The sequence below is a fragment of the Eubalaena glacialis genome, chromosome 2 (genome assembly GCF_028564815.1).
Source record: "Eubalaena glacialis isolate mEubGla1 chromosome 2, mEubGla1.1.hap2.+ XY, whole genome shotgun sequence".
Lineage (NCBI taxonomy): Eukaryota > Metazoa > Chordata > Mammalia > Artiodactyla > Balaenidae > Eubalaena > Eubalaena glacialis.
In genome coordinates this window covers 52,760,120-52,778,873 of record NC_083717.1, presented here as the reverse complement: position 1 = coordinate 52,778,873, position 18,754 = coordinate 52,760,120, and the positions used below count along the sequence as shown (strand labels likewise).

At 38.0% G+C, this 18,754-nt stretch overlaps 1 pseudogene; it reads right to left on the bottom strand.

Moving 5' to 3' along the window:
* Nucleotides 1-18,754, bottom strand: part of LOC133084597 (E3 ISG15--protein ligase HERC5-like) — a 49,993-nt pseudogene that overhangs the window by 19,802 nt on the left and 11,437 nt on the right.

Below are 18,754 nucleotides of genomic sequence, written 5' to 3'. Positions count from 1 at the left end.
TGGAATTTTTTGTTCTAGTTCTGTGAAAAATGCCAGTGGTAGTTTGATAGGAATTGCATGGAATCTGTAGATTGCTTTGGGTAGTAGAGTCATTTTCACAATGTTGCTTCTTCCAATCTAAGAACATGGTATATCTCTCCAACTATTTGTATCATCTTTAATTTCTTTCCTTGCTGGGTAGAGTAATCTTGGTTGTAGGTTTTTCTCCTTCATCACTTTAAATATGTCCTGCCACTCCCTTCTGGCTTGCAGAGTTTCTGCTGAAAAATCAGCCGTTAACCTTATGGGGATTCCCCTGTTTGTTATTTGTTGTTTTTCCCTTGCTGCTTTTAATATGTTTTTTTTTTTAATTTTTGTTACTTTGATTAATATGTTTCTTGGCGTGTTTCTCCTTGGATTTATCCTGTATGGGACTCTCTGTGCTTCCAGGACTTGATTAACTATTTCCTTTCCCATATTAGGGAAGTTTTCAACTATAATCTCTTCAAATATTTTCTCAGTCCCTTTCTTTTTCTCTTCTTCTTTTGGACCCCTATCATTAGTACGTTGGTGCGTTTAATGTTGTCCCAGAGGTCTCTGAGACTGTCCTCAGTTCTTTTCATTCTTTTTTCTTTATTCTGCTCTGCAGTAGTTATTTCCACCATTTTATCTTCCAGGTCATTTATCCGTTCTTCTGCCTCAGTTATTCTGCTATTGAGCCCTTCTAAAGTATTTTAAATTTCATTATTGTGTTGTTCATCATTGCTTGTTTACCCTTTAGTTCTTCTAGGTCTTTGTTAAATGTTTCTTGCATTTTTGTCTAGTCTATTTCCAAAATTTTGGATCATCTCTACTATCATTATTCTGAATTCTTTTTCAGGTACACTGTCTATTTCCTCTTCATTTGTTAGGTCTGGTGTGTTTTTACCTTGCTCCTTCATCTGCTGTGTGTTTTCCTTCTTCTCATTTTGCTTATCTTACTGTGTTTGGGGTCTCCTTTTCACAGGCTGCAGGTTCGTAGTTCTTGTTGTTTTTGGTGTCTGCCCCCAGTGGCTAAAGTTGGTTCAGTGGGTTGTGTAGGCTTCCTGGTGGAGGGGACTAGTGCCTGCATTCTGGTGGGTGAGGCTGGATCTTGTCTTTCTGGTGGGCACGTCCACGTCTGGTGGTGTGTTTTGGGGTGTCTGTGGCCTTATTATGATTTTAGGCAGCCTCTCTGCTAATGGATGGGGCTGTGTGCCTGTCTTGCCAGTCGTTTGGCATAGGGTGTTCAGCACTGTAGCTTGCTCGTCGTTGAGTGAAGCTGGGTCTTGGTGCGGAGATGGCGATCTTGGTGAGTTTTTCGCCGTTTGGTATTACGTGGAGCTGGGAGGTCTCTTGTGGACCAGTGTCCTGAAGTTGTCGCCCCCACCTCAGAGGCGCAACCTTGATGCCTGGCTGGAGCACCAAGAGTTTTTCATCCACACGGCTCTGAATAAAAGGGAGCAAAAATAGAAAGAAAGAGGATTAAAAAAAAAGTGAGATAAAATAAAATAGTTATTAAAATAAAAAATTATTAAGAAAAAAAATTTTTTAAGTAAAAAAAACTAATAGAACCCTAGCACAAATGGTGAAAGCAAACCTATACAGACAATGTCTCCCACAGAAGCATATATATACACACTCACAAAAGGAGGGAAATGGGAAAAAGTAAAATATCTTGCTCCCAAAGTCCACCTCCTCAATTTGGGATGATTCTTGTCTATTCAGGTATTCCACAGATGCAGGTATATCAAGTTGATTGTGGAATTTTAATCCGCTGCTTCTGAGGCTGCTGGGAGAAATTTCCCTTTCTCTTCTTCGCACAGCTCCTGGGCTTCAGCTTTGGATTAGGACCCGCCTCTGCCTGTAGGTCACCTGAGGGCGTCTGTTCTTCCCTCAGACAGGATGGGGTTAAAGGCGCAGCTGCTTCGGGAGCTCTGGTTCACTCAGGCCGGGGGGAGGAAAGGGTACGGATGCGGGGTGAGCCTGCGGTGGCAGAGCCCGGTGTGACATTGAACCAGCCTGAGGCGCACCGTGCGTTCTCCCGGGGAAGTTGTCCCTGGATCACGGGACCCTGGCAGTGGAGGGCTGCACTGGCTCTCGGGAGGGGCTTTGTGGATAGTGACCTGTGTTTGCACACAGGCTTCTTGGTGGCGGCAGCAGCAACCTTAGTGTCTCATGCCTCTCTCTGCGGTCCTCGCTGATAGCTGCGGCTCACGCCCGTGTCTGGAGCCCCTTTAAGCAGCGCTCTGAATCCCCTCTCCTCGCGCACCAGGAAACAGGCAAGAAAAAGTCTCTTGCCTCTTCGGGAGGTCCAGACCTTTTCCTGGACTCCCTCCCGGCTAGCTGTGGTGCACTAATCCTTTCAGGCTGTGTTTACTTCTCCAACCTCTGTCCTCTCCCTGTGATCCGACCGAAGCCCGAGCTTCAGCTCCCAGCCCCCGCCCGTCCCGCGGGTGAGCAGACAAGCCTCTCTCATCGGTGTCTTGTAGTTTTCTGAGTACAGGTCTTTTACCTCCTTAAGTAAGTTTATGCCTAGGTATTTTATCTTTTTTATGATGGTAAATGGGACTCTTGCCTTAATTTCTCTTTCAGATATTTCATTATTAGTGTATAGAAGTGCATCAGATTTCTGTATATTAATTTTGTATCCTGTGACTTTACCAAAATCATTGATTAGCTCTAGCAGTTATGAGGTGGCATCCTCTATGTATAGTATCAGTTCGTCTGCAAACAGTGATATTTTAAAATCTTTTCCAGTTTGTATTCCTTTTATTTCTTTTTCTTCTCTGATTGCTGTGGCTAGGACTTCCAAAACTATGTTGAATAATAGTGGCGAGAGTGGATATACTTGTCTTCTTCCTGATATAAGAGGAAATGTTTTCAGTTTTTCACCATTGAGAATGATGTTTGCTGTGGGTTTGTCATATATGGCCTTTATTAAGTTGAGGTACGTTCCCTCTATGCCCACTTTCTGGAGAGTTTTTATCATAAATGAGTGTTGGATTTTATCAAAAGCTTTTTCTGCATCTATTGAGATGATCATATGATTTTTATTCTTCAATTTGTTAATATGGTGTATCACATTGAGTATATTGAAGAATCCTTGCTTCTCTGGGATAAATCCCACTTGATCATGGTGTATGATCCTTTTCATGTGTTGTTGGATTCGGTTTGCTAGTATTTTGTTGAGGACTTTTGCATACATATTCATCAGTAATATTGGTCTGTAATTTTCTTCTTTTTTAGTATCTTTGTCTGGTTTTGGTATTAGGGTGATGGTGGCCTCACAGAATGAGTTTGGGAGTATTCCTTCCTCTGCAATTTTTTGGAAGAGTTTGAGAAGGATGGGTGTTAGCTCTTCTCTAAATGTTTGATAAAATTCACCTGTGAAGTCATCTGTCCTGGGCTTTTTTTTTTTGGAAGATTTTTAATCACAGTTTCAATTTCATTACTTGGATTTTCTATTTCTATTTTCTATTTCATATTTTCTATTTCTTCCTGGTTAAGTCTTAGAAGGTTATTCCTTTCTAATAATGTGTTCATTTCTTGCAGGTTGTCCATTTTACTGGCATAGAGTTGCTTGTAGTAGTCTCAGGATGCTTTGCATTTCTGTGGTGTCCATTGTAATTTCTTTTTCTTTTCTAATTTTATTGATTTGAGTCCTCTCCGGCTTTTTCTTGATTGAATCTTGATGAATCTGGTATATCAGTTTTGTTTATCTTCTCAAAGAACCAGCTTTTAGTTTTATTTGTCTTTGCTAATGTTCTCTTTGTTTCTATTTCATTTATTTCTGCTCTGATCTTTATGATTTCTTTCCTTCTACTACTTCTGGGTTTTGTTTGTTCTTCTTTCTCTAGTTCCTTTAGGTGTAGGTCAAATTGTTTATTTGAGATTTTTCTTCTTTCTTGAGGGAGGATTGTATTGCTATATAGTTCCCTCTTATAACTGCTTTTACTGCATCCTGTAAGTTTTGGATCGTCGCGTTTTCATTGTCATTTTTCTCTAGTAGTTTTTTGATTTCCTCTTTGATTTCTTCAGTGATCTCTTGGTTATTTAGTAACGTATTGTTTAGCCTCCATGTGCCTGTGTTATTTACGTTTTTTTCCTTGTAATCTATTTCTAATCTCATAGGGTTCTGGTCAGAAAGAATGCTTGGTATCATTTCAATTTTCCAAGGCTTAGTTTGTGACCCAAGGTGTGATTTATCCTATAGAATGTTCCATGTGCACTTGAGAATAAATTGTAATTTGCTGTTTTGAATGGAATGTCCTATAAATATTAATTAAATCTATCTGGTCTATTGAGTCATTTAAAGCTTTTTTTCCTTATTAATTTTCTGTCTGGATGATTTGTCCATTGGTGTAAGTGAGGTGATAATGTCACCCTGCAATATTGTTACTGTTGATTTCCTCTTTTATAACTGTTAATATTTGCTTTATGTTTTAAGGTGCTCCTATGTTGGGTACATATGTATTTATAATTGTTATATCTTCTTCTTGGATGTATCATTATTGATCATTATGTAGTGTCCTTGTCTCTGGTAACTGTCTTTATTTTAAAGTCTCTTTTGTCTGATATGAGTATTTCTACTCCAGCTTTCTTTTGATTTTCCATTGCATGGAATATATTTTTCTATCCCTTCAATTTCGGTCTCTATGTGTCCCTAGATCTGAAGTGGATCTCCTGTGGGCAACATATATACAGGTTTTGTTTTTCTATCCATTCAGCCAGTCTATGTGTTTTGGTTGGAGCATTTCGTCTGTTTACATTTAAGGTAATTATTAATATGTGTATTCTTACTGCCATTTGGTTAATAGTGAGATATTTTACATCTAAGCGACAGTAAGATGGTTTATCCCTAGAAAAACAAGTAGTATTCCGAAATTCTGTTTCTTTGTTCCCATGAAGCTTTACCTTCTTTAAAACCAAGTTGAACTCTATTGTTTTACTTAAATCTCATGGCTCTGAGTGAGCCAGTAGTAATATGTTTGAGTAGCGTGGTTAAACATGTTTTAGCTAGAAATGGTAGTAGATGCCCATAGAGTTTTATGCAGAGAAAAATCCCTCAATCCAAATCACAAGGTCATGCCCTCTTAATAAACTGCATTGTATGTCTCCTTGGCTACGAGCCCTTTAGTGGTACAACATATTTTTCTTATCAAAATCCTAATAAAACTTCACACCAATCAGTTGATTAGGAGAAATCTTGACTAAAAGGGAATCTATTTTTCCTCTATAATAAAGTTCTAGACAATAATTGACAGAGAAATGCATTCTTTTGGGGTTGTGTGACCACAGCATTTTCGTCTCTTTCATGTATTTACATACATGTAGTCATTTAACAATTATTTTTTACTCTTTTAACCAAATTTTATACAGAGACTAAAATATAATACACACACTGAGGTCTCAGAAGCTGGGACTGGATATCAAGTCTTTTACAACGATATTACAATACTTTAGCAAAGTCCTTACTAACACCTCACCGACTGTTACATGTTTTTAATAATGCAAGACTCAAAAAATAAAACAATCTGGGAACACACTGTTTGCTTTGATTAGAATTTATTATCAGAACAAAATTTTAAATATTTAACAATGAATTATGAAACCACTGACAACCTCAAACTCTTCTGGGCTATAACTGTCAATTTCTGGTAATTAGTCTTATTTTTAGCTCTGAGTTGCAAAGGGCTTATCAGAATGTATGTTTGTCTATTGGAGAGAATACCCAGAATGTTGTCTAAGATAGGATCCAGGACACACTTCTGTTATTGATACCATTAAAGAAAAAATGAAAGGCAAACAAAGTACGTCTTGGATGATAACTTATTCTTGGATTATGGCTCCATCAGAACTTCTTTATCATGGAATTTGCTGAGGATGAATGTGTGTGATTCTATTTGCAAAGCAAATGCTGGATACTTGTACACTTGTTTGAAACTTTTAAGGAAAATATAGAAAAAGAGATAACAAAGGCAGACTTCATTACTAACTGATTTCAAGATAGACTTCTGGCCGGGTGGACTTGACAATATAGAAAACACTTGCTTATCTTATATTTTACCTAAAACCCAGGACCACTACAGGCCCAAATGCCAAATTTGCCAATTTCTCCCACACTCACTGATCTCCTAACCAGGAGTATCTTTAGAGCCTACCATGTTTCTCAGAACATAAAAAATTCTCAATTAATATGAATGGATGCGAGAATATCACTCCCATGATGTCACCAGCAAAGCCCACCGCCCGTCTGACAGCCTGTAGGGGAGAGCATGTACTTTAGAGGGCAATCTTTCCATTCTTTGATCAAAGAATAAAACTTTCCTATTTTGAACCAAGGTCAGTCATTCTATTGACCCAAATGACATTGGGCAGGTGGGTCCTATTTGGGCTCGACTTGAAAGTTTTGGTAACAATGACAGTGAAAAACAAGTCTGGAGCAGAGAACCAGGGAAGAAAAAAAACTGTTTGCTCATCTGCTAAGGCATCCCCATAAAATGTGTCAGTGGCCTTCTTAATTTTGCATGAACACACACAAAAGCCTTTTTCATGGGAGCAGAGTGAGGGAAGGTGTTTTAGTCCATTCTTATATGCTATAAAGAACAGCACAGCCTGGGAAGCTTATAAATAACAGAAATCTATTTTCTCACAATTAAGGAGGCTCGTAATCCAAGAATAGGTGATGTCCAACACAGTTGATTACAGGCTTCTTGTTGCATCCTCATGTGATGGAAAGGGATAACGAGCACTAAGGGGTCTCTTTTGTAAGAGCACTAATCCTATTCCTGAAAGCTCCATTCTCATGATTTAAGTACTTCCCAATGTACCCACCTTCTAACAACATCACATGAACATTAGGATTGCAACATACGAATTTTGAAGGGAAAAAAACATAGGCGGAAATGTGAAAATCCTTGAAATGTACATTTCAGATTTTGTTCTTGTCTATGTTTCTATTTTAAAAAGATACATTTAAAAACCACATGCAGTCAAGCGGAATTATTAATCTTTTAAAAATTAACACACCTTATTTTTAAGAGTAATTTCAAGTTCATGGCAAAATTGAACAGAAAGTACAGAGCGTTTCCACATATTACTCCCTTGACCTCTCCCATCATAAATATCTTGTATCAATGTACATTTCCTACAATTTATGCACCAAATATCAACACATAAATTCCACAGTTTACAATACACTTGGTTTTGTGCACTCTTGTTGGATTTGGCAAAAGTATAAAAACCTGTGTCCACAATTTCAGTATCATACAGAGTAGTTTCATTGCCCTAAAAGTTGCTGTGCTCCACCTTCATCCTCTGCTCAAACAGTTGGAAATCACTCTTGGCTATTCTATAGTTTTGCCTTTTTCAAAATATGTTTGGAATTATACATTAGGTAGACTTTCAAGACTGCCTTTTTTCATTAGTAATGTGCATTTAAGGTCCTTCTAAATCTTTCCATGGCTTAATTGCTCATTCTTCATTTCACACAAAAATATTCCAGTGTATGGCTGTGCCTCTATTTATCCACTTACCTACTCAGGGTCATCTTTTGTTTGCTTCTAAGTTTTGGAAATTATGAATAAAGCTGAAAATAAATACTTGTAAGCCGCTTTGTTTTGTGGACATACATTTGTCATTCATCTGGGTAAATACAAAGAAGTGCAATTTCAGCATTGTATGAATATGTTTAGCTTTGTAAGAATATGTTTAACTTTGTGGGAAACGACTGAACTGTCTTTCGAAGTGGCTGCATCATTCCGCATTCCCAACAGCAATGAATGAGACTTACTGTTGTTCCACATCCTCACCAGCAACAGGTTGTGTTTTGGAATTTACCATTCTAATAGGTGTGTACTGGTTCTCATCATTGTTTAAATTGAAATTCTCTAATGACATATGATATTGAGCATTTTTCATATGCTTTATACCAACTATATACCTTATTTGATGAGGTGTTTATCCATATATTTTGTCCACTTCTTCTTGAGTTTTAAATGTTCCTGTGATAAAATCTATTGTCAAATATATTTCTTAAACAAATATGTTCTCCCAGTCCAAGACTTGTCTTCTTTGTACTGTTCTGTAGAGCAGAAGCTTTCAATTTTTAAAAATGGAAGTATAGTTGATTTTTCAATATTATATTAGATTCAGGAATACATCATAGTGACTCACTATTATTACAGATTGCATCCTTTAATAGATAGTAAAACCTAATGGTTAGAAGTCTCTGTGCTATGCAATATACGCTTGTTGCTTATCTAGTTCATACATTGTAGGTTGTATCTGTCAATCCCGTACCCCCAATTTGCCCTTCCCCACTTCCTTCTCCCCACTGGTAACCACTAGTTTGTTTTCTATATCTGTGGTCTATTTCTGTTTTGCTATATATACTCATTTTTGTTATTTTTTAGTTTCCACGTATTTGTATAGTATTTACCTTTCTCTGACATGTGACTAAGCATAATATTCTCTAGGTTATCCACATTGGTGCAAATGACAGAATTTCATTCTTTATATGGCTGAGTAATATATATTTCATATGTTCTTTATCCATTTGTCTGTGGATGGGTATTTGGGTTGCTTCCACATCTTGACCATTATAAATAGTGTTGCTATGAACATTGGTGTGCATGTAACTTTTAGAATTAGCGTTTTCATTTTTCACAGGTAATGTTGTACTCTCATTGTTTTACATGTAGCTGTCCAGTTTTCCCACACCACTTGAAGAGACTTTTTCCACAGTATTCTTTTGCCTCCTTTGTCTCAGATTAATTGACCATAGAGTGTGGTTTTATTTCTGGGCTTTCTATTTATTCTGTTCCATCGATCTATGTGTGCCAGTACCATGCTCTTTTGATCACTGTAGCATTGTAGAATAGTCTGAAGTCACAATACATGATACCTCCAAATTTGTTATTTTTTTCTCAAGATTGCTTTGGCTACTTGCGGTCTTTCTAGTTCCATACAAATAATTTTAGAATCATTTGTTCTAGATCTGTGAAAAATGTCACAGGTATTTTGATAGGGAAGGCATTAACTCTGTAGATTGGTTTGGGTAGCGTGGAATGTTAAAGACACCACCTCTATTGTATCATCTCCCATTTCTCTCTATTTGCTTTATATACTTTGTTGCCATCATATTGGGTGTTTATATGTTAATGACTGTTATATCCTCTTCTTGTATTTACCCCTTTATCATTATATAATACCCTTCTTTTTTGTTAATTTTAAAGTTTTTAGAGCATTTGTTTTAAGTCTATTTTGTCTGAGTATGCTACCCCCCACTTACTAGTCATTTCTGTTTGCAAGAACTATCTTTTCCATCCTCTCACTTTCAGGTTGTGTGTATTTTTAGCCTTAAGTGAGTCTATTGCAGGCAGCATATTGAAGGGTATTGTTTTTTATTCCAATAAACCATCTTCTCTCTTTGGAGCATTTATTCCACTGACCTTTACAATAATTATTGATAAGTGTGGACTTATTGCCATTTAATCACCTGTTTTCTGTTTGCTCTTGTAGTTCTCTTTTCATTTCTTCTTTTTGTTTCTTCCCTTGTGGTTTGATGATTTTCTTTAGTAGTATGTTTCTGTTCGTTTCCTTTTAGTTTTTGTGTATCTATTGTAGTTTTTTGAATTGTAGTTGCCATGGGGTTATGTATTGACCTATGACTATATTTACTTGTTTTAAACTGGTAGTTATTTACAGTTCACACTTTCTGAACGATCTACATTACTTACTTCCCTTCCCCACACTTTGTGTTTGTGATTTCACGCTAATTCCTTAATTGTTTATTGCAGTTTTGATTTTACACTATTTTTTGTCTTTTAATCTATGTACTGATTTATTTAAGTGGTCTACAATACTTACTATATATTTACTTTTCCTAATGGGATTTTTCCTTTCCTCCTTTCCCTTTCCCTTTCTTCTTTTCCGTTTCCTTTTCCTTTCCCCCCTTTTCCATTTAGAGAAGACCCTTTAACATTTCTTTTAGTTTAGGTTTGGTATTGATGAATTTTTTAGTTTTTGTTTGTCTTCTTTATCTCTCCTTCTAAATGTTAATCTTGCTGGTAGTGTATCTTAGGTTGGAGGTTTTTCCCTTTCAGGACTCTGAGTATATTATGCTACTCTTTTCTAGCCTGTAAAATTCCTGCAATTAGCTGATAGCTTATGGATAGTCTTTGTATATGACTCTTTAAAAATTAATATATATTTATTTATTCCTGGCTGCATTGGGTCTTCATTGGTGTGCGTGGGCTTTCTCTAGTGGCGGGGAGTGGGGCTACTCTTCATCACGGTGTGTGGGTTTGTCAGTGCAGTGGTTCCTCTTGTTGCAGAACATGGGCTCTAGGCACGTGGGCTTCAGGGTTGTGGAGCATGGGCTTAGTTGCTCCGCAACACGTAGGATCTTCCCACACCAGGGCTCAAACCAGTGTCCACTGCATTGGCAGGTGGAGTCCTAATCACTGCACCACCAGGGAAGTCCTGTATATGACTTGTTTTTCTCTTGCTGCCTTTAGAATTCTCTAAAATTTTTTAACCTCTCCCATTTATGGCTCTAGCACAAAAACAAATACATGGATAAATGGAACAGCATAGAAAGCCTAAAAATAAATCCATACATTTGTGATTAATCTATGACAAATGAGGCAAGAACATACAATGGACAAAAAGTCTCTTCAATAAGTGGTTCTGGGAAAAGTTGACAGCTACATGTAAAAGAAAGAAATTAGAATCAGATCCTATAAAATTCCTAGAGTTAAAAAGCAGAACATACTTTGACATAAATCACAGCAATACTCCTGGAGTAATGGAAATAATAAAAATAAACAAATGGGACCTCATTAAACTTAAAAGGTTTTGCACCACAAAGGAAAGCATTAAAAAAATGAAAAGATAAATTATGGAATTGGGGAAAATGCAAACAATACAACAGCTCATACCACTCAATATCAAATAAAAACCAAATCAATAAATGGGCAGAAGATCTCCTGCTCTTTCAATGGAAAGTAGTTTGTCTGCTTTTGCATTGTGCTTAACTTTGTTTCCTTGAATTTAGGCATAACTGTTATGTATTATGGTCTTGAAGGGGTGTTCTTATGTGAGAGCCTTATGCAGACAGTGTGTACCCAATGTCTTTAATGGCAGGGCTGGATATGATGTGGATACATCATGTCTTTCTTCAGGTTGTGCTGGCTGCTGTCACCTTAATAGAGAGTGAGAATAGAGATGGAGGATTAACAGCCAGCACCAGGTGTGAGGCAGGACTTTCTCTCTGCTCAGTGGTCGTCACCACCGTGTCAGGGGTCGGGTTTGATCTCAAGTTGCTTAAGCAGAAGCCCTGTGGCTCAGGCTCAAGTTGGTCCCATTCCTTTTGAGTGTGTTTTTCCCTCTCCCCACTCAGAGACCTTTCCCCCAGAGGACGGGAGAGCTGAAGCAAAGCGGGGTCTGTGCACATAGAGAGGTCTAATGCACTGCCTGTGTATGTGTCTGTGGGTCCACTCAGATGCTCATTATCATTATTAGATACTCCATTAGATGCTCATTATTTAATGATGCCACTCATTATCCATCCCTTTCCCAAGCCATATCTGCCCCATATCTAGTGGCACAGACTGAGTGGGACTGGAGTGCTTGCTTGGCTTGGGTGTGGCACGTGGCAAAGTGGTTACAGGAAACCTGGCAGCCACTAGAGCAGACCTCTCTCTGACCTGCCTGAGGGCAAGACCCTTTGTCTCTCACAGTTGGTTACTAACTCCAACCTCTGCCACTGCCACCCTATTATGGAACCACTCCACAGGGGATGCAGGGCCCATTTGCTTTCTCTTCATGTATGGGGGTAGTTAACAGTGGAGGGAAGGCTATTACCACAAATCTGAGTAGCTTTGTGAGTCACCTCTGCATCCTAAGCTCTAGTCTTTTCTCCAGATCCAGCGCCCTGTTGTGGTATGAAGTGAGCAGGGCCAGAGCATTCATTGGGTCCATCTGAGATTCACGACAAGGCAATAGTGGGAAACCCAACAGCTGCTAAGGCGGACCTCCCTCCTCCCTGCTTTCCGGGATAGCCAGTGCGTGTGTTCCCTTCATGAGTGGAGTTCAGGTTTCTTCAGCCTTTCTATCTGTCCCAGTGGTCTTCTAACCAGGCAAGGGGGGACATCTGCTCCACACAGAACTCATACTAGGATGCCCAGTCTGGGGCTTAACCTGCTCACTCCCCAAAGCAGGTGTCCACTGGTGCAATCTCCCTTTTCCTCTGAGTCCTTTCCAAAAGCACCAGTCCCAACCTGATCACTTACCTTCCCTTCATACTCAAAAACGTGTATATATTTATTACAGCTTTGAGGAGCTCTTAGGTCAGTTTCCAATTAGTTTGAATGAATCAAAAATTTTACAGATTTAAAGTTATTATAAAATTTTGGTTATGTTCCCTGTATTGTACAATATATCCTTGTAGCTTATATATCTAAAACAGTATTTTGTATCTCTTAATCTCCTACCTTATTTTGCCCCTCCCCTCAGCTGTAGTTTTTTGTAGATATTCTTTAACAAGTTGAGAAACTTCTCTATTTTTATTTTACTAAGGAATTTTATCATAAATCTGTGTAGAATTTTGTCAAATACTCTTTCTTGCATCATTGGCGAAATCATATATTTTCAGCCTATTGATGTGATGAAAAATATTAATTGATTTTTTAATACTGCATACCTGAGATAAACCACACTTTGTTGTGGTCTATAATTATTTTTATACATTGTTGGATTCCACTTCTAAATATTTTCATGAAGATTTTTTGCATCTATCTTCATGAGAGATAGATAGTGGTACATAGCTTTTTTTCCCCTGTAATATCTTTGTCTGATTTTGTTATTATGGTAAAGCTGGCTTTGTAAAATAAGTTATACAATATTCCTTCTGCTTCTATATTCTAAAATAAATTGTAGTGAATAGGCATAATACTGCCTTAAATGTTTGGTGAATTCACCAGTGAACTCATCTGGGTTAGGTGCTTTTTGTTTTGAAATGTTATTTACCATAAGTTCAAATTCTGTAATATATATGGGACTATTCAGACAGTCTATTTTGTCTTGTTTGAGTTTTAGTAGTTATGTCCTTGAAGGGATGGGTCTATATCGTCTACGTTATCAAATTTGTAGGCATAATCCTGTTCATAGTATCCAATATTAACCTTTAATATCTGTGGTGATATCCCCTCTTTCATTTCTGATATAAGTAATTTGTGTCTTCTCACTTTATTCTGAAGTCAGCATGGATAGAGGTTTATCCTTTTTAATCAGTCTGTCAAACAACTAGCTTTTGGTTTCATTGATTTTCTTTGCTGACTTCTTGTTTTCAATTTCATTGATTTCGGCTCTAATTCTTATTTCTTTTTTTTTTTTTTTTTTTTGGTTTCTTGGAATTAATTTGCCCTTCTTTTTCTTTTTTCCTAAAGTAGTAACTTGATTTATAGAAATGTTTAATTTTCTTTAAGTCAATTAAATAGAGCTATTTTTATGTTAATTTTGGCATTGCTGTCTGGAGGTAAAAACATCTCACACATATAAAACATACCTACATAGACATACAAAAACGGACATAGAGGTCTTATAACTTTGTTTTAAAAATTTAGCCTGAGTATGATAATGCAAAACCCACTAGTTTATAAAAGAATATTAAAATCCAAATTGTTTTTCTGGCAGAATAGTTTGCCTGCCCGGATGGCTTAAACTTTTCACTAATATTTGTGAAGGGGACGAAGTTTTGAGATTTTTATTTTGCTTAGTTTTCAAATATTCTTTCTTTCTTTCTTTCCTTCTGATAAGAATTACTTGGGTTTCTAGAGACCAAGGAGAACATTTACATCCCAAAGGCATAGAGAAAGAATGCAAATTCCTGCACGTAGAACTTTTGTTTCCTTAGGCCAGAGTATTTACAATACCTGCAAGCCTTTTAAAATGAATAGGGAGGTTTGGGGTTTGGTAAAAAAGAATAGGTGATCTTTTTCTGTTTGTGTAAAAAATTCGTAAGACAAACTGTACAAATTGTCATTAATTTGTAGGAAAGTGGTTTTTAATTCTTCAAAGAGTTTCAACCTGAATATATCAAGGCACTAACCCACCCATACAACTACATTATCTTCATTTTGCTTCTGATCTTGAGGCGACAAGCAGTGAGCAGTGGCTTGAAGCAAGATCCTAGTTCTCTGCTCAAGAATTGAACGTGGGTAGCCTATGTCCACCAAAGGATAGAAGCAAAGTTTCCCGGGCTCTTGCCCCTCTTGAAAACAAGAAGGTTTCAAGGAGGCAAAAACTGTAAAAAACCAGTACAAAGTTTATTATTAGAGACATAGCACAATAATTGGAAGTGCACACAGAGAAACATTTTTTTTTAATATAAGAGAGAAGTAAGGCAAAGATATACATCCACAGATAAAAGGGTGTGGGCATCCTCCCTAATAAAGAGGAGCGCAGTAAAGAGGGAGTGAAATCATTTATATAAGGCAGTTCTTCTGGGTCTTTCTTTACCTTTGGCGAATTATGTTAGTTTTTTTCCCACACCTGACCCGCCCTAGGAGACTCCCCAATATGCGTGCACATTTTTTTTCCAAGATGGATTCCAGCCCAGAGGCCTGTGTGAGGCCTGGCATCACCTATAATGGGGTGTTGTTCCTGTTGTTATTTCTATCCGGAAGTGTAAAGAGGAAGCTAGTTGTAAATGTCTAGCCTGCAGCCCATCTATCTCCTGCCTCAGTTTTATATACAAAAGAGGACCTTTAAAAAATACAAATCAAAATATTCTTACATTTTAGATATAGATCTGTTTGTCTTTGAAATGTATTTCTTTCCTTTTGGGTATAAGTTTACTTTAGGGATGAAGGGCTAAATAAAAAGTTTTCTATCAATCAATCAGGCTCTGAATATCAGCTTTCAATTTGGCCAACTTCTGCCCACAAAGCTACTTAAACAAGTAATCTTTTCAACTATGTTGTCAGGGTTCACGCAGGACAAACATTTGTTGACAGGGGAAAAAAAAAAGCACACAATGATGTAAAAGCTGTGAATTAAGTTTATTCTGTGCCTTACAGAGGACTATATCCCCGGAGACAGCCTCTGTGATAGCTCTGAGAAACTGTTCCAAGGAAATAAGGGAGGAGTTCCATACACATGTGAGTTTGACAAAGGGATACTTTTAATCTGACACACATCTCAGTAGACGGTTGATGTTAGGAATGAGAAATCTTAGTTAATGATTTTAGTTATTAAGTATGGGAAGATGCAAGAATTTGGGTGCATAAATTTTTTTTCCTGAAAATATCTATCTGTAAGCCTGTTGTGTCAGTTTTCTCAGAGCTCAGGGTGCTTTGTTCCTGATGTCCACCCTAAATTTCTTTCAGGGGGTGTTTAAATGTCAACAACTGCAGTGGCTAAAGACTCAATTCTTGTAGAGCCAGATGGTGAGAAATATTCTTTGTTAACAGTGCCCCCTCATGGTCATAAATTTGACTAAGATTTGGGAGGCATTTCATGACCATTTTGTCCCATGGTGCCAAGAATGCTCATTTCTAGGTCAGGCCAGAATTTTGTTGATAGGCCAATGTGCTATAACTAGATTAGGCCTTATTACCAGTAGCCAAAAGTCTCTGAAAACCTGTCTTACTGTTCTGTTTTAATCCAGAAAAAGATTCTCTCTTGTTTCTTCTTCCCATATCTAGAGTTAAACTATTACAATCACTGACTTCATACAGAGCTATATTTGGTCAAGTGTTTCAAGTCACCTTGTCATTAAGATTTTTATCAGAGTCTTAATCACATATTTGGTGATGCAAGAAACAATAATTTTGTAAAATAGGCAGACTACAAGCAATAGAGCTAGAAGCATTAATAAGGTGACAAGTAAACATTTAAGCCAAGAGATTCCAGCACCAAATCATTTTTTTAAGAGGTCACCAACACTGCGGCGTGGCTTGCTTAGGGCAGAAATCTGACTTTTTATGTAGGTCATTAAATGTGTTATATTAGATGATTCATCTGGTATGAAAATGTAGCATTCAGTTTGAATTATGCTACAGGTGCCTTCCCGAGATGCAGTAATGTTATTAAGGTCCATGTGATTTTGTAATACTGTGTTTTTCATCACAGAGACCTCAGAATTCAGTAAGCTAATAGCTTGATTACTGTCATTTAAAACCCATTGAATGGCGCTTCCCTGGTGGTGCAGTGGTTGAGAATCTGCCTCCCAATGTACGGGACACAGGTTCGAGCCCGGGTATGGGAGGATCCCACATGCCACGGAGCAACTGGGCCCGTGAGCCAGGACTACTGAGCCTGTGCGTCTGGAGCCTGTGCTCCTCAACAAGAGAGGTCGTGACAGTGAAAGGCCCACGCACCGCGATGAAGAGTGGCCCCCGCTCGCCGCAACTAGAGAAAGCCCTCGCACAGAAACAAAGACACAACACAGCCAAAAATAAATAAATAAATTAATTAAATAAGTAATTTTAAAAAAACCCATTGAAAGAATTTTGTTAAGGCTTCAATATGGTGAATTACATCTTCCAATCCTACTGAAGATGCAAAAATGTCTGTTAAATGGTCATACCAATGAAATACATGTCTATTGACCCATCAGGCTCATACCAATGATAAATCTGTGAAAGCTATATCTAATTTGGTTCATAAGTGACCTTGAGTCTAAGGAAATCCATCTTCCTTATTCATCCTGGAAGAATCTAAGGCCATAAATTGGTACCACAAATCCACTGAGTTCCATTAGGAGTGACCCAGTATAGGGCTTCCCTGGTGGCGCAATGGTAAAGAATCCACCTGCCAATGCAGGGGACACGGACTCAAGCCCTGGTCCTGGAAGATCCCACATGCCGCAAAGCAATTAAGCCGCTGTGCCACAACTACTAAGCCTGTGCTCTAGAGCCCGCGGGCCACAACTACTGAGCTCACGTGCCGCAACTACTGAAGGCCACACACAGCTAGAGCCCACACACTACAACGAAGCGTAACCCCTGCTCACCTCAACTAGAGAAAGCCCACGCACAGCAACAAAGACCAAAAGCCAAAAATAAGTTATTAATTATTAATTTATTTATTTTAAAAAAAAAGGAGTGACCCAGTATATCCTCAGTCACCTAACCCAATCTGTCCCATACCAATCACTATCTTTAAGGTTAATGATATATTGACTTTTTTCATAAGGCACTGAGCCCATTATAAGAATAATAATTATTCTTATTATGGTTTAATTGAGGGCTTTTAAATTTAAATGACTATAATCTCGTTAACCATGTAAATCCATTCCATGATTGCAGGAGGTTTCCTCCTACGAAGTGGAGGTTATGGTTTTTGACTATTCAGTTCATTGTTCTGATTGAACATGAGTGATCTTTCAATAAAATTTATATTTATGTTTAGGGTCAGAACAGGTATTATTGATTTACCAAGTCCCATCTAGTAATAAAAATAGTGGCCTTAATAGAACTATAACTTCTTTCTTCTAAAATGAAATTTCTGAGAGCCACCCAATTAGAGCCTTGGAGGGAAGAAATCCACGAAGGTAAACCAGAAGTATTGGAGGTAGGTAATTGACCACAAACCCAACAATTGGATTGATTTCTAAAATCTGCATAAGATCATGCCCATGATAGAAAAACATTTGATTCATATGCAAAAGTCCAGTAAATTAAGAAAACACTATAAATGATCGTATGGTTCAGATCTGGCATCCTGGTACAGCTGTTTACTCCTGATGTCTTCTTTTTGTCTTGGTGATGGTGTAGTTTCTTCACCATTTGAGCATTGTTTTAAGGTGATTTTGAGATCAGCAATCCTCTCCATAGACCAGGCTGGTGCGGGGGCCCCTTTTAAAAGGGAAATATGAATCCAAGGGTCAATCCGTTTAGTTTTGCTGCACGTGAGCTAGTTAATGGTACCTGGTAAGAGTTTTTGCATCTAGCTTGAAGAAAGTCTTTCCAATGGTATCTTTTCCAGTATACATAATCTCCTGCTTGTAGGTCATGATCTTCACCAAAGCTGATCTTCACTCAAAAATAGATCACTGTGATAAGCTTCAGAAACAAGCTTAGAATGTCATTCTTTAAAAAGAAATTTATTTATTTATTTATTTGTTGGCTGTGTTGGGTCTTCGTTGCTGTGTGCAGGCCTTCTCTAGTTGCGGCAAGCGGGGGGGCTACTCTTCATTGCAATGCGCGGGCTTCTCATTGTCCTGGCTTCTTTTGTTGCAGAGCATGGGCTCTAGGTGCACGGGATTCAGTAGTTGTGGCACACAGTAGTTGTGGCACACAGTAGTTGTGGCTCCTGGGCTCTAGAGCACAGGTTAAGTAGTTGTGGAGCATGGGATTTGTTGCTCCGCGGCATGTGGGATCTTCCCAGAACAGGGATTGAACCCGTGTCCACTACATTGGCAGGCAGATTCTTAACCACTGCACCACCAAGGAAGCCCTAGAATGTTATTTTAGTAACTGAAATTTTTGCAATAATGTGACATATCCCCTTTTAACAATATAGGTTCATGTTGGCTTCCTGTGATAATTTCAAAGGTAGAGAAATGCTGTTTGCCAAAAGGGGTAGATCTGAGGTTAAGGTGTGCCAATGGAAAGGCTTTTGGTCAGGCTAAGGAATAAGTATTTTAACCAGTTGGATTTTAATTGTTTCATTTGTCTTCCTACTAACCCAGAAGACTGGGGGTGATAAACCCAACGGAAATGCTGGATAATCGACCAAATCTTAC